The 12,976-nt window shown below is 43.0% G+C and overlaps 1 pseudogene; it reads left to right on the forward strand.

Moving 5' to 3' along the window:
- Positions 1-305: 305 nt before the first annotated feature.
- Positions 306-12,522, forward strand: LOC148351257 (uncharacterized; annotated as a pseudogene).
- Positions 12,523-12,976: the final 454 nt, after the last annotated feature.

Consider the following 12,976-nt stretch of genomic DNA (forward strand, 5'->3'; position numbering starts at 1 on the left):
TTTGTACTCGGAACCCTTGGAAGGGGTGCTGTTGGCGGGCCAAAGATGGCGCCTAGCATGCCGCCGCCGCAGTAGCAGAATGGCGAGATTTTACTTTTATTCCAGTGAAAGCATTGAGAGTGACTCACAGGCCCGCAGCTGAGGTGTTGGCTTTGATTTTGGCATTAGAAGAGTGCCCGGGTGAAAAACTGACTATATATTCGGATTCAGCCCATGCCATCGCAGCGGCTTTGATTGATTTGCAAGGTTGGCTTTGGAACGGTTGGATGACTACAAAGGGGACTGAAATCGCTGATAAAACATTGATGGAGCGGTTGTATCAAGCTATCAAAGGCCCTTGTGAATTGGCCATTGTCAAAGTCCTGGGACACTTCAAAGCCGACACTTTTGTAGCACGAGGGAACGACAAGGCTGATATCTTGGCAAAATATTTGGCAGGTTACATACCGCCGGCGGCCTCTGAACCCATCATTTGGGAAGGGGAGCCACCAGGCCAGCCGGTGGGGCCCGCCATAAGTTTAAGTAGCATTTTAGAAGCACCACAACAAATTCGATGTGGTTAGCCTCAAAGGCCACCCAGCGCTCTGACGGGCTGTGGGTTGGTCCTGTTAGGAAATAAATATATAAAACTGTATCGTTTACCAAATTTTCGAATTAGTTATCTGACTCCATTAACCAAACATAACCTTCATTCACCTAACAATGCATGCTCGTTTCTTTTTGTGACAAGACGGACAAGAGACCGGCATTTCCACACGGGGGCAGATTTATTTTCTTAAATAATTTAACTAAGTGAACTCCATCAAATTAGCGAAATTAGCCGAATTAGTGTCTCTCTCATCCTCCCTCGATTTTCTCCTATCTTCTCCGGTCTTCCCACGTCTATTCACAAGCTGGCGGGCCGGCTCCTCCCATGGGCGTGTTCTGACTCCTACCATGGGCGTGCCGACTCCTCCCATGGGCGCGCCAGGAGCCAGCTTCACCACCTCCTCGCCGAAGGGTGTCGCGATGTTTGTCCTTGTACGTCTGGCCTTCTCCCGTCAGCACTCACAGGAATTCTGTTATCAAAATACGTCTGATGCATTCCAGACAGCCTAACCTTCTAATGTACCTTGAAGAAAAACAGTCAGTGAAACTCTCTACTGCATCAAACTGAGTACATGTACTTATTTTGTAGTTAATTTTATAATATCCTTTATAGTACAAATGCATAAAATCCTTCAGTTCAAAAGGCTACCCCTTGCTTCCTGAAGGTGAGTCGATGACATCAGTATTGAGTGAGTAGCACACATTGGCACATGTGGGCCCTCAGTCGATGCTTCAAAAATTAAAACAGTGGTGGCATCCCAGGTTGCAGGAAGTGGTCTGGCATTTTGTTGAAGCATGTGAGTTGTGTCAAATATTCAACGCATGGCCCACTTTGATGCCTAGACCAGGTGTTTTTACCCCATTGGCATGGCCAGGGGCCGAAATCGTATTGCGTTGATTCGGTCAGACAATGGTACACATGTTAACAACAGGGCAATGGCTAAAGTTCAAGCCCTTTTAGGCCTCCAACATCATTTTGGCTGTGTGTACCATCCACAAACTCAGGGAAAAGTTGAACGCATGAATCGCACTTTAAAAGAAAAATTGGCCAAAATTATGGCTCAAACTAATATGACGTGGGTAAAAGCTTTGCCATTGGCGCTGTTAGTTGTGCGACAAACAGTTCAAAAAATTACAGGATTTGCCCCATTCGAACTTTTGACGGGCCGACTAATGCCAGGGCCCACCTCTACCTTGATGCCTCCAATTGATGTCCCTATGCCAGACTTGTCACATGCATCATATTGGTCATATTTACACGCACTTGTTTCCAGTGTGTCTGCTCAGGAGACCCGCTTTGGATTCACAACTCACGCCTTACGTCTACTTGCGAGTACTTTCTCAAAACTGAGACTGTTTTTCAGACAGACGGAGTGGAGACAAAGATTGTGATGTTACAGAACCAATGCAACCAGACGGTCATGTACAAGGAACGGGAGGACAGCTCGGACAAGTTAAGGGACGCACAGGTGATATTGTTCTATAAAATTCGTGACCAAGACCCAGAGGTTGGTATATATGCGAAATTATTCAATCACACAATTGATTAGGAGAATTTAAGGCAACGATTGCACAATTTTGAACCATATGAAATAACCAAATGGCCTCCCCAGTGCAATAAAAGGGAAGTAAAAAACAATAAACAGATAAACGACAAGCCCTGGTTGGTGCGATGGGCTTACAATCATTCTGTACTAGTCACAGTGGCTCCGAATACAACGACAGAATTAAGGGTTCCGGTAGAAACGTCACAGGGGTTTCGAAACAGGGTACCAGTAAGCGGTGTTTCATATCCCGGGCATTGGTGGTACATGACGGGACACGTTATAGATTCAGGATGGGAGACGTTGATAACAACTCAACAGGGTGATTTTTAGCCTCTGGGAACAAGTAAAGTGGCAAAATGTTATAATAAAGTAACAATGCGAAAAAAAGGAAGTACTGCTTTTGAAGGTGGCAATGGGGAATAAGACTATTGTGCCACTAGATGAAGATATACAGATCGATAATACATCTTGTTGGACTTTTTTATTGTGGCTTTATTCATCTGGCCCGGATCCATATTTTCCTGTTGTCATTTGCGAAAAAAAACAAAACTATGGCAGACAAAGACCAACCACGTTTAGGCAATTATGCACGAAAAAAAAGAGTCAAGGTAACAGCGGTTGTTTCAGTGGATGATTGGTTTTCAGTCCACACAGGAGTAACCGCAATAACAAATAATTGGCCATTGATGGCAAAGCAGGCTGCCAAGGCGGTGAATGAGACGTGCTTCGTTTGTTTAGGACCACGTCCTCTTTTGAAAGTCGTCGCAGCAGATATCGTAGGGCGGTCGTGTATAATACCATTTATGTACAATACAACCTTAAAGGGAAATTGTGCGTATCTGGACCGAATATTCCCGCTTACAACCCTCGAGAAACAAAAACCTATTTTTGATAATAAGGTAGCCAAGCAAATATTCATGTGTCTGAAGTTGAATGGCGCAGGACACACAATCGGACAAATACCGTGGGATTGGTGGGAAACGAATGTGTCTCTTCTAGCAGGACCCCCGCTTTGCCGTGCAGACGTCTGGTTGTGGTGTGGTGGAAAATTTCTGAACGACAGGCTGCCGACCAATGCCTCTGGCAGGTGTGCCCTGGTGACGTTAATTATGCCGGTGAGTGTGACACCTGCAGATTTAGACCAGTTAAATTGGGATCAATTCAATCAAGTCATCCCGGTTTGGATAGACAAAAAAGAGGCCTGAGAGATTGGTTACAACAGGGGGACCCCACCTACATTGATGCAATAGGTGTACCAAGATGGGTCTCGGACGAATACAAATTGGCAGACCAAATCGCATCAGGGTTTGAGAAGCTTTAGAGGCGGTACATGAACAATTATCAAAAACTTCATTAATGACGTTTCAAAATAGTCAAGTCAAGTCAAGTCATTTTTACTTGTATAGCCCTTAATCACAAATAGTCTCAAAGGTCTTCACAAGTTATTACATATAAGAAGTTTAGGTTATTCATATGCTATAGCGTAGAAGTGAGAAGCTTAGACTTAAACATGTCCACTGAGGCAGCAGATCGGATGGAAGAGCATTCCACAACACCGGTGCCCGGATGGAGAACGCTCTCGAACCAGGCGGAAAACTTCTTGGCTCTTGGGATCACCAGGAGACCGGCGCTCTCAGAACGAAGGCTTTGGGCCGGGACATAGGGGGAAATAGATCTGAAAGATATGAGGGGGAAAGTCCATGTAAGATTTTGTATAGTAATAGGAGAACCTTGAAATCACATCTTAGGCTAACAGGGAGCCAATGCAGGTTAGCCAAAATTGGGGTGATGTGATCTTACTTTTTTGTCCTAGTTAAAAGCCTCGCTGCAGCATTTTGTACCAGCTGAAGACTCTTGAGTCTGGTCATCGGAAGACCGGAAAGTAGTGCATTACAGTAATCGAGACGGGAGGTAACAAACGCGTGAATTATGATTTCCGCATCCGACTGAGAAAGTATAGGACGAATTTTAGCAATGTTACGAAGATGGAAGAAAGCGGTTCTAGTAATTTTCTTCACATGTGTTTGAAAGGACAGATCGGGGTCAAATATGACACCTAAATTTTTAAGTGAGTCGCTCTGTGTGATGTGGCAATTGTCGATGTACACAGTAGTTTTAGAGAATAAGTCACGGGACTTAAATGGACCAAAAACTAACATAAACTAAATAGGTTTACTTTAGATATGTTATTGGCTGAAAAACAAGGAGTGTGCGGGATATTTCAAGATCAATGTTGTAGTTTTGTCCCAAACAACACGGCACCGGATGGGCGTCTCACCATGACATTGGAAGGTTTGCAAACTTTGCATGAAAAGATAAAAGAACATTCAGGAGTAGATTCGCAAATGTGGTCAGGATGGTTGAATGTCTTTGGTAAATGGAAAAGTCTAATTAGCTCTATATTAATTTCAGTGGCAGTATATACAGCTATCATGGTGCTTTGCGGATGTTGTTGTATACCTTGTATCTTATCTCTTACGGTTAAAACACTCAAGCACACCTTGGGCCTGCTGCCACCTGGTGGCCAGTACATGATGATCCCCGTGTCGGACCCACAATGCATAAATGGCAGTTATTTTGTCTAGGACACTTCTGATAACAGAATGCCTGGGAGTGCTGACACAGAAGGTCAGACGTAGAAGGTCAGACTTCGGGGCGCCGCTGGTGTGTGAGATTGTGGAGCCCGCCCATAGGAGGAGCCGAGACGCCATCATGCGGGGAGAAAATAGCCAATAAGAGAAAGCTAAAGTTAGTTGCAGATGACACATAGCAAATTGGGGAATAGTGGGATGTCTTTGATTTGTTTGTTGAAATGTATAAATGATCCTGGACAAATCGGGGGGTAGTCGTCTCCTGTGGGCACACTTAGATCTGCTGTTGTGAATAAACCCGCCCCCGTGTGGAACAGCCTACTGCCTGGTCTTTTGTCTCTCTCAAAAAACGAGCGCGCATAATTGTTGAATGAATGTAGGTCGTGTTTGGTTAATGGAGTCAGATAACTAATTCGATCATTTTGGTAAACGTTTGGTACATTCTTATAGTTAGGATTCCAACAGCGGTTTGGATGCTTCTCTAAGGTCAGCCCTAGCAATGCTGTATGCTTCCTTGTCACCCGAGTGGAAAGCATGGTCCTTTACTTTTATGAGTTGTTACACCGTGTGTCATCCATGGTGGTGTTTTGGTGAACTCACAGAACTGTTTCCAGAATGTGACGATTTCCATGCAGAAACATATGTAGTCCAGCACCGCAGAGGTGTAACTGTCCAGTGTGACACGATCATTAGTGTCCTGTTCCTTTAAAGCATCCCAGTCTGTGTGGTGGAAACAGTCCTGTAGCATGGGATGACTGTGGCCATATTCTCACTGTCTTTGTTGTAATCCCAACATTCTTGAATTTTGGTATGTACCCTGGGTGAAGCAAAAGAGATAGGTGGTCATACAGACACAGGTGGGGGTAGGCCTGGGCTCTGTATGCATCTGCTATATCAGTATACACTTGGTCTAAAGTTATAACTCCTCTGGTAGCACACTTCACATTTTGGTGGAATTTGTGAAGCACTGATTTTAAATCCGGTGATTAAAGTCCCCAGCACCAATAAAAACACTGTCCCAATGTGCTATCAGTCTGTTATTGATGCAGCTGCTCACTTTTGCTAATGTTAGCTTAGCATTAGCGCCTGGTGGAATTTATACAGTGCATATGTAAACACAAGAGGACTCCCCTGGGGGATAAAAAGGACAGCAATTTAATAGTAAAAATTCTGAGTCTCAGCAACAAAGTTTTCCCTTTACCTCAATATTTGTGCACGAGGAGTTGTTTATGTAGATGAATAGTCCGCCACTGATATTTTTATGAGAGTCCGCTGTCCTTCGAAGCGGTATGCGGTGGAGGCTAGCAAGCTTGATAACCACATCTGGAAATTATTTGTCTAGCCAGGTTTCAGTGAAAATCACGCACGAACAATGGTTTTGTGTTTAGCCCTTCTAGAGGGACGTGTCCCTGAGCTAGAGCAGTTTAAAAGGAAAATGTTAGGTGCCGCGGACACCACTGCTAGCGTGGGTTGTAGCGAACCTGCTAGTCCGGTTAGCATTAGCCCTAAACGGCATGCTAATCGCGGTGAGCCAATCCAGACACATAATAAGTTCAGCCCCCTAGCTAGTCCCACTCCACCCCGGTCTACTGGAGCCCGCACCCTAGTTATAGGTGACTCCATCACCCGTAACATAAAGATTAGCACCCCAGCCACGATTATGTGTATATCTGGGGCCAGAGCACCCGACATTGAGGCTAATTTGAGGGAGCTGACATGCAAATCTAGACACCAGGACAGGGCTAGCTACACCGATATAGTCATTCACGTCGGCTCTAATGATACTAAAATGAGGCAATCTGAGATTACAAAGGAAAATATTGCTCGGACCTGTAATCTCGCCAGAAAGATGACTCTGCATCTGTAATTGTCTCTGGCCCCTTGCCTGCGAGAGGCAATGATGAGAGGTTTAGCAGACTAGTCTCGCTAAACCGGTGGCTGGCAAGTTTCTGTAGTCAGCAGGGATTTAGGTATGTGGAACTGGCCTGCTTTCTGTGGCCGACCTGACCTGCTGAGGAGAAACGGCCTTCACCCTAACTGGGAAGGTGCTCTCACTCTTTCTAAAAATATATTACTGTTTGAGCCTTCCATGACAGGGTACACTAGTGCAGGCCAGGTCACAGGTGATGAACCTGAGTGAACCTGTGATCACGGGTGTGGAGTCTGTATTGCTAGGGCTAACTAGCGCTATGCTAGATTCACATAGTTTTTGTAGTTGAGAGCGTTCCATTGCCTGCACCACACACCCTGAACTGTACTGTGTTCAATAGCATCTTCTTCTGTGCTTCTTACCTCTGATTTTCCCTTGTTAGGTGAGGAGGGAGAAGAAATAACATTATTTTCTACCACTAGTCATCCTGCTACTCCACCTGTCAACAATATTCTGTGGTATGGAATTCGGGCCGCATCTGCCGCCATGCAAAGCACAAGACGCGGGACTGGCAGTATAATCCTGTGGAGGTTACCACCAAGGTAACCGTAAGGTTCAAAACTCGGGAAAGGGCTCAGCTCAGTCCACAGTGCTGAAGCTTGGCCTTCTGAATATTAGATCACTAGCCTCCAAAGCTTTACTTGTCAATGACCTTATTAATGAAAACAATCTTAAACTTGTTGGCCTTTGTGAGACCTGGTTAAAACAAAATGAGTTTGTAGTGTTAAATGAGGCTTCTCCCCCTAACTTTGTGAGTTCGCACTTGGCATGACCATGCAAAAAAGGTGGCGGCGTTGCTATTTTATCGGAAAGTAAATTGAAATTTACTCCTGGTACCCCTACTGTTATTAAAACGTTTTAAGCACTTGTTATGAGGTCTTTAATGTCAACACCAATTTATGTAGTTGTTGTGTATCGCCCACCTTGACCATACTTACATTTTTTGGATGAATTTTCGGAACTGTTAGTAACTTATGCGGACAATGTTGTAATTATTGGTGATTTTAATGTTCACATAAAATCAAATTCACTTGCAAATGCTTTTAAGTCACTGATTGATACATTTGGTTTCAATCAAATAGTTGATGTGCCCACACATAAAGATGGGAACACTCTAGATCTTGTTCTGACCCGGGGCGTAGTAGCCTCAAATGTTACAGTGTTACCGTATCCTAATGCCATCTCTGATCACGATCTTGTTAAGTGAGAGGTGCTGTTCAATGTTTACAGTGATAATGAAAATTTAGGTTTTAGCAGTCCCAATATCCGCCCTGCAATGGGATTAGCTTTAAAAGAACTATTACCTACGGTAACTGCAGCCTTCCCTTCGTACACTGGGTCTGTTGACTCACTCACAAACAACTTTAATACCGCTTTGGTTAATGTTCTTGTTTCTGTGGCGCCCCTAAGGCATACATTTCGACCTAAGAAGCATACACCTTGGTTTACTGAAGAAACCAGGTCACTCAAACAAGGTTGCAGGAAACTTAAACGAAATTGGCGCACTGCAAAGCTGGAGGTCTTCCGACTGGCCTGGTGTGACAGCTTGCTGAAATATAAAGTAGCTCTTGCCTCAGCTAAAGCATCGTTTTTCTCTAAGATTATCGTTATACGTAAGAGTAATCCGAAATTTTTGTTTGTCACAATTGCGAAACCTTCCAGACAACAACTTAACCCAAATAGTTCTACTTATTCTGCTGATGACTTTATGGAATGTTTTAATAGAAATATTCAACTCATTAGGAATGAAATTTCAAATGTACGCTCTACAACCTCGTCCTACCTCAAAAATGTGGAGGTGTTAAGAAAGGACTGTGTCGGCGGTTGTTCAGAAACATTCTCCAGTTTCAATGATTTGTCCTTTGATAGTCTAACACAGATGGTTAGTAGGGCCAAACAAACTACTTGCCTGCTTGATCCGTTTCCAGTTTCATTGGTGAAGGATCTGTTTGGGATCTTAGGACCATCAGTTTTAAAATATTATTAATATATCGCTATCCTTGGGTATTGTTCCTTTAGCTTTCAAGTCTGCCGTCATTAAACCGCCATTTTTACTTGAAAAGGTCGTTGCACAGCAGCTAAATGACTTCGTGTCAGAAAATACCCTCTTTTGAACTGGCCAGTCAGCATTTAGGGCAAATCACTCTTCTGAGACAGCCCTGGCTAAAGTAACCAATGATCTCCTTATAGCAATATATTCCGGTGCCTCATCAATGTTACTGCTACTGGATCTCAGTGCTGCTTTTGATACTGTCGACCACAACATATTGCTTGTTCGTCTGGAATGCATTGGTATCTCAGGAACTGTACTCTCGTGTTTTAGGTCCTACCTGTCAGACAGGATGCAACGTGTTAACTATGGCAATCTGACCTCTAAACACTCTGATGTCCCCTGTGGAACACCACTTGGTGACATTATCTGCAAGTATAGTATTAGCATTTCTATGCAGATGGCACTCAACTGTATGTGCCACTGGAGACAACTGGACAGTTAAATTTTCAAAATCTGGAGGCTTGCCTTACTGAGATTCAAAGATGGATGTCACTTATTTTTTTGCGCCTTAACCGAGAAAAAAACTGAAATGTCGATTATTGGTCCAGCTCACTGTTGTGAGTTTTTTTTTTCAAACACTGCCCTGAACCTAGACAAATGTAATATCACCCATAGTGACTCGGGTCAAAAATCTAGGTGTTATATTTGATCCTAATCCGTCGTTTCAGTCACACGTGAAAAATATTACTAGAATAGTTTTCTACCACCTCCGTAATATTGCGAAGATTCGTTTGATGCTGTCCAAATCAGATGCAGAGGTTTTAATTCATGCGTTTATTACTTCTCGGCTTGATTACTGTAATGCAGGGGTCGGGAACCTTTTTGACTCAAAGAGCCATAAAAGCAAAAAATATTAATTTTATTTTGGGAAAGAGCCACGCCATATATTATGAGACAAATTTACTAAATTGCTAAACCCGCGCCCCAGACAAAAGCTTAGTCTTCAGCACATTTATTTTTGATGATTTGATAAAAATTATGAAAAGAGAATAATGCCAGAGCCCCTGTCCCAAAATCAACAAACATACCACTTTAAACTTGTCTCTTTCTTGCAATTACTCAAGATCGGTTAATCTCTTTTGACCCTTTTTTTCATATATATTGGTTTCAAAACCAGATGCAAGCAGTTATTGTGTAAAAACGTCACAACATTCTGCAAATAGGGAGCCTGATGAGCTCACTTTTGGCGCAGACAGCGTAGGGCGAGAGATGGGAGGGAGTGCTTGCACTTATTGCATAGCTCCACCCATCCCCCCACTCACCCAATCAAATGACTAAGTTCTCTTCCGGTGTTTTGGCGTATTTACAGTTCTGTGGATTCATCATAAGGTATCTGAACACTGAACACAGATTATATAGTGAACTTTTATATAAAGGATTCTTTAGCGTTGTACAACCAAAACAAGTTTTTTTCCCCCTTTTTTTGTGTGACACCTTGACTGTAAATTGTAGTGAAAAACGTGCCCTATATATACTGGAAAGTAATATCATGTTTTTTAGCTTTGGTTTGGCTTTGCGTGTATCAGAATAGGATAGACAACTCAAGTTATAAGCAAGATGGAGAAATTTTGCATGCAATCAAATTTGTCTCTGAGCCAGATACTCATAGAAAGAGCCATTATTGGCTCACGAGCCATAGGTTCCCGACCCCTGCTGTAATGTATTGCTTTCTGGTCTCCCCATGTCTAGGTTCAGAATGCGGCAGCTAGACTTTTGACTAAGACGAAAAAGTTTGAACATATTACTCCTGTATTGGCCAACTTGCACTGGCTCCCAGTCCACTTAAGATGTGACTTTAAGGTTCTCTTATTAACATACAAATGTTTGCATGGACTTGCACCCTCTTATCTGATTTGATTTCCCCCTATGTTCCTGCACGGAGTCTCCGCTCGGAAAATGCCGGTTTACTTGTGACTCCGAGAGCCAAGAAGTCTGCAGGCTTGAGAGCGTTCTCCATCCGGGCCTTGGTGCTATTGAATGCCCTGCCTCCGGGGATAAGATCTGCAACCTCAATGGAAGTTTTTAAATCAAGGCTTAAGACACACTTCTTTTCCAAAGCTTATGATTGATGCCCACCTCATATTCTGTACTGTCCTGTCTTTTTCCGACTGCCTGGCTGGTGGTAATACGAAGGAGAAAGACGATTTGAGATGAGTCAGTGGACCAGCGTTTGACCTGAAGCATGTCAACGCCTGCATTGACCAGCTGGCAGAGATGGGAAGCTGCGTCGTGGCCGTCATAGACTTTCTGGACTAATTTACAGGCTGGGGGCGTCGTTGCTGTCATGCACTTTCCGGACAAATTTTCAACATGTTACCTAGTGTTTACTATGTTTGTGTACTGTAATGCTAAATCTAATTCACCCTGGTCATCCTGAAAGGGGGATTACCACTTGTGAGGTCCCATCTCAAGGTTTCTCTTTTTCCTCACGCTGAGGTTTTGAGTTGTTCCTTGCCCGCATGTTGGTTTAAGATCAGGTAATTAGTTTTGATTGCTTCAGCAAGGCACGACTACATTGCCAAGTGCTGTAAGCACAGGGCAATGTAGTTGTGCTTGCAACTATTATAATCCTCCGAGATATTATTATTATATCTATCTTCTTCCGCCGACTTTTAACGGGGAACTCCTCCCAGAGCTTTTAGAATACCCCATCGATTCATATACCAAAAATTTCGGCCCGACCGGGACTCTTGTTGTGTGTCTATTCACAGCGATACGAGTCCCCATCTGGAATAATGGGTTTTGAAATTCTCCCATCCGTAATCCATGGGCCCATTCATTTCTATGGGTAGTCATGGAAACGAGGGCTTTTCCAGATGGTAGTCATAGTAAGCAGGGACTGTCCAGGGTGGCCCGACCCAAATTTCCTTTAACCATGGGTAAACGGTGAATTCCAAAGAGTGGATGCTAGCGAGAGGATGCTAACTATGTGCGCCGCTAGCAAAGTGTTGGGCTGGCATAGCCAGCCACAACATTATCGCAAGCTAGCTGTAAACACTGTTGGTGATCAGTTGCCAGCCCAAGTATTAGCGATGAGAGGTTGATGCTATGCTTACTAATGCTAGCAGTAAAAACTGTTGGTGACAAGTTGGGCTGGCTAAGCCAGCCCAAGTATTTGCTCAAGCTAGCTGTAAACACTGTCAGCAACGGGTTGGGCTGGCACAGCCAGCCCAAGTATTAGCGCAAGCTAGCTGTAAACACTGTCGGCAATGCTAACTTCTTCATAGTAAAATTTTTGGGTAATTTTGGCTACATTTTAACGACTTCATATTTACAACTTATGCTAATGGCCTCATGTTAATGAGTTATGCTAACAGGTACATTTTTAAAAGTGATGCTAACGGCTAAATGCTAACTTTTTCATGCTAAAAAATTTTGTTAAAGGCAATATTTTAATGACTTCATATTTACAAATTATGCCAATGGTCTCATGTTCACTGCAAAAATTGAAAGTATGGACTAGTGTAATTTACTTGAATTCAGTGTATTTATCTGATCACAATTTTTTGGGGACTTATTTACTTATTCAGGCTGAAGATAGTTAAGATACTATCACTTGTTTCAAGAAAATTAATATTGTGCCAACTAACTTAGATTATTCAAGTAATTGTAAGCAAATGTATCTTAAATTGTTGAAGAGATAGCCTATAGGCATATTAACAACTCAGCTTAAGGATATTTTTTACTTGTTTCAAGACTCACATCAACTTGTTTTAAGAATGGAACCCAACTCATTGAGATAATGTAAGAATTGATTTTATGAATCATTATATGTATTCATTTACTCAGGTACAATTCAGTGTGGCAGTGTGAATGGTTGTTTGTCTGTCTGTGTTGGCCATGTGATGAGGTGGTGACTCAACCAGGGTGTACCCTGCCTTACGCCCGAGGTAAATGGGATAGGCTCCAGCCCTCCCAGCCGTGACCCCGAGAGGGAATAAGCGGTAGAAGATGGGTGGATGGATGGACAATTTAGTGTTCAATATTAAACCTTTTACTCTTGGTACGATGTTTTAAGAATAGACATTAGCCAGTTAAGGTAGCAGGTGTAGCCTTAACTATAAAGCACTGTGGGAAACACTGTCTAGTCTGTAAATGTCACTAAACTTAAATCTGATTTTATCAATTTAGTCGACCCTTAACAATAACAAAGCATGAACTTTTCTCAAAACACTGTGGGGAATACCTCAACTACTTTAAATTATAGCTATGGTTACATGTTTGGTAGACGCCTTCATCCAACATGACATACCCATCAAAACACCAA

The sequence above is a fragment of the Urocampus carinirostris genome, chromosome 16 (genome assembly GCF_059441175.1).
Source record: "Urocampus carinirostris isolate Australia breed hairy pipefish chromosome 16, RoL_Ucar_1.0, whole genome shotgun sequence".
Lineage (NCBI taxonomy): Eukaryota > Metazoa > Chordata > Actinopteri > Syngnathiformes > Syngnathidae > Urocampus > Urocampus carinirostris.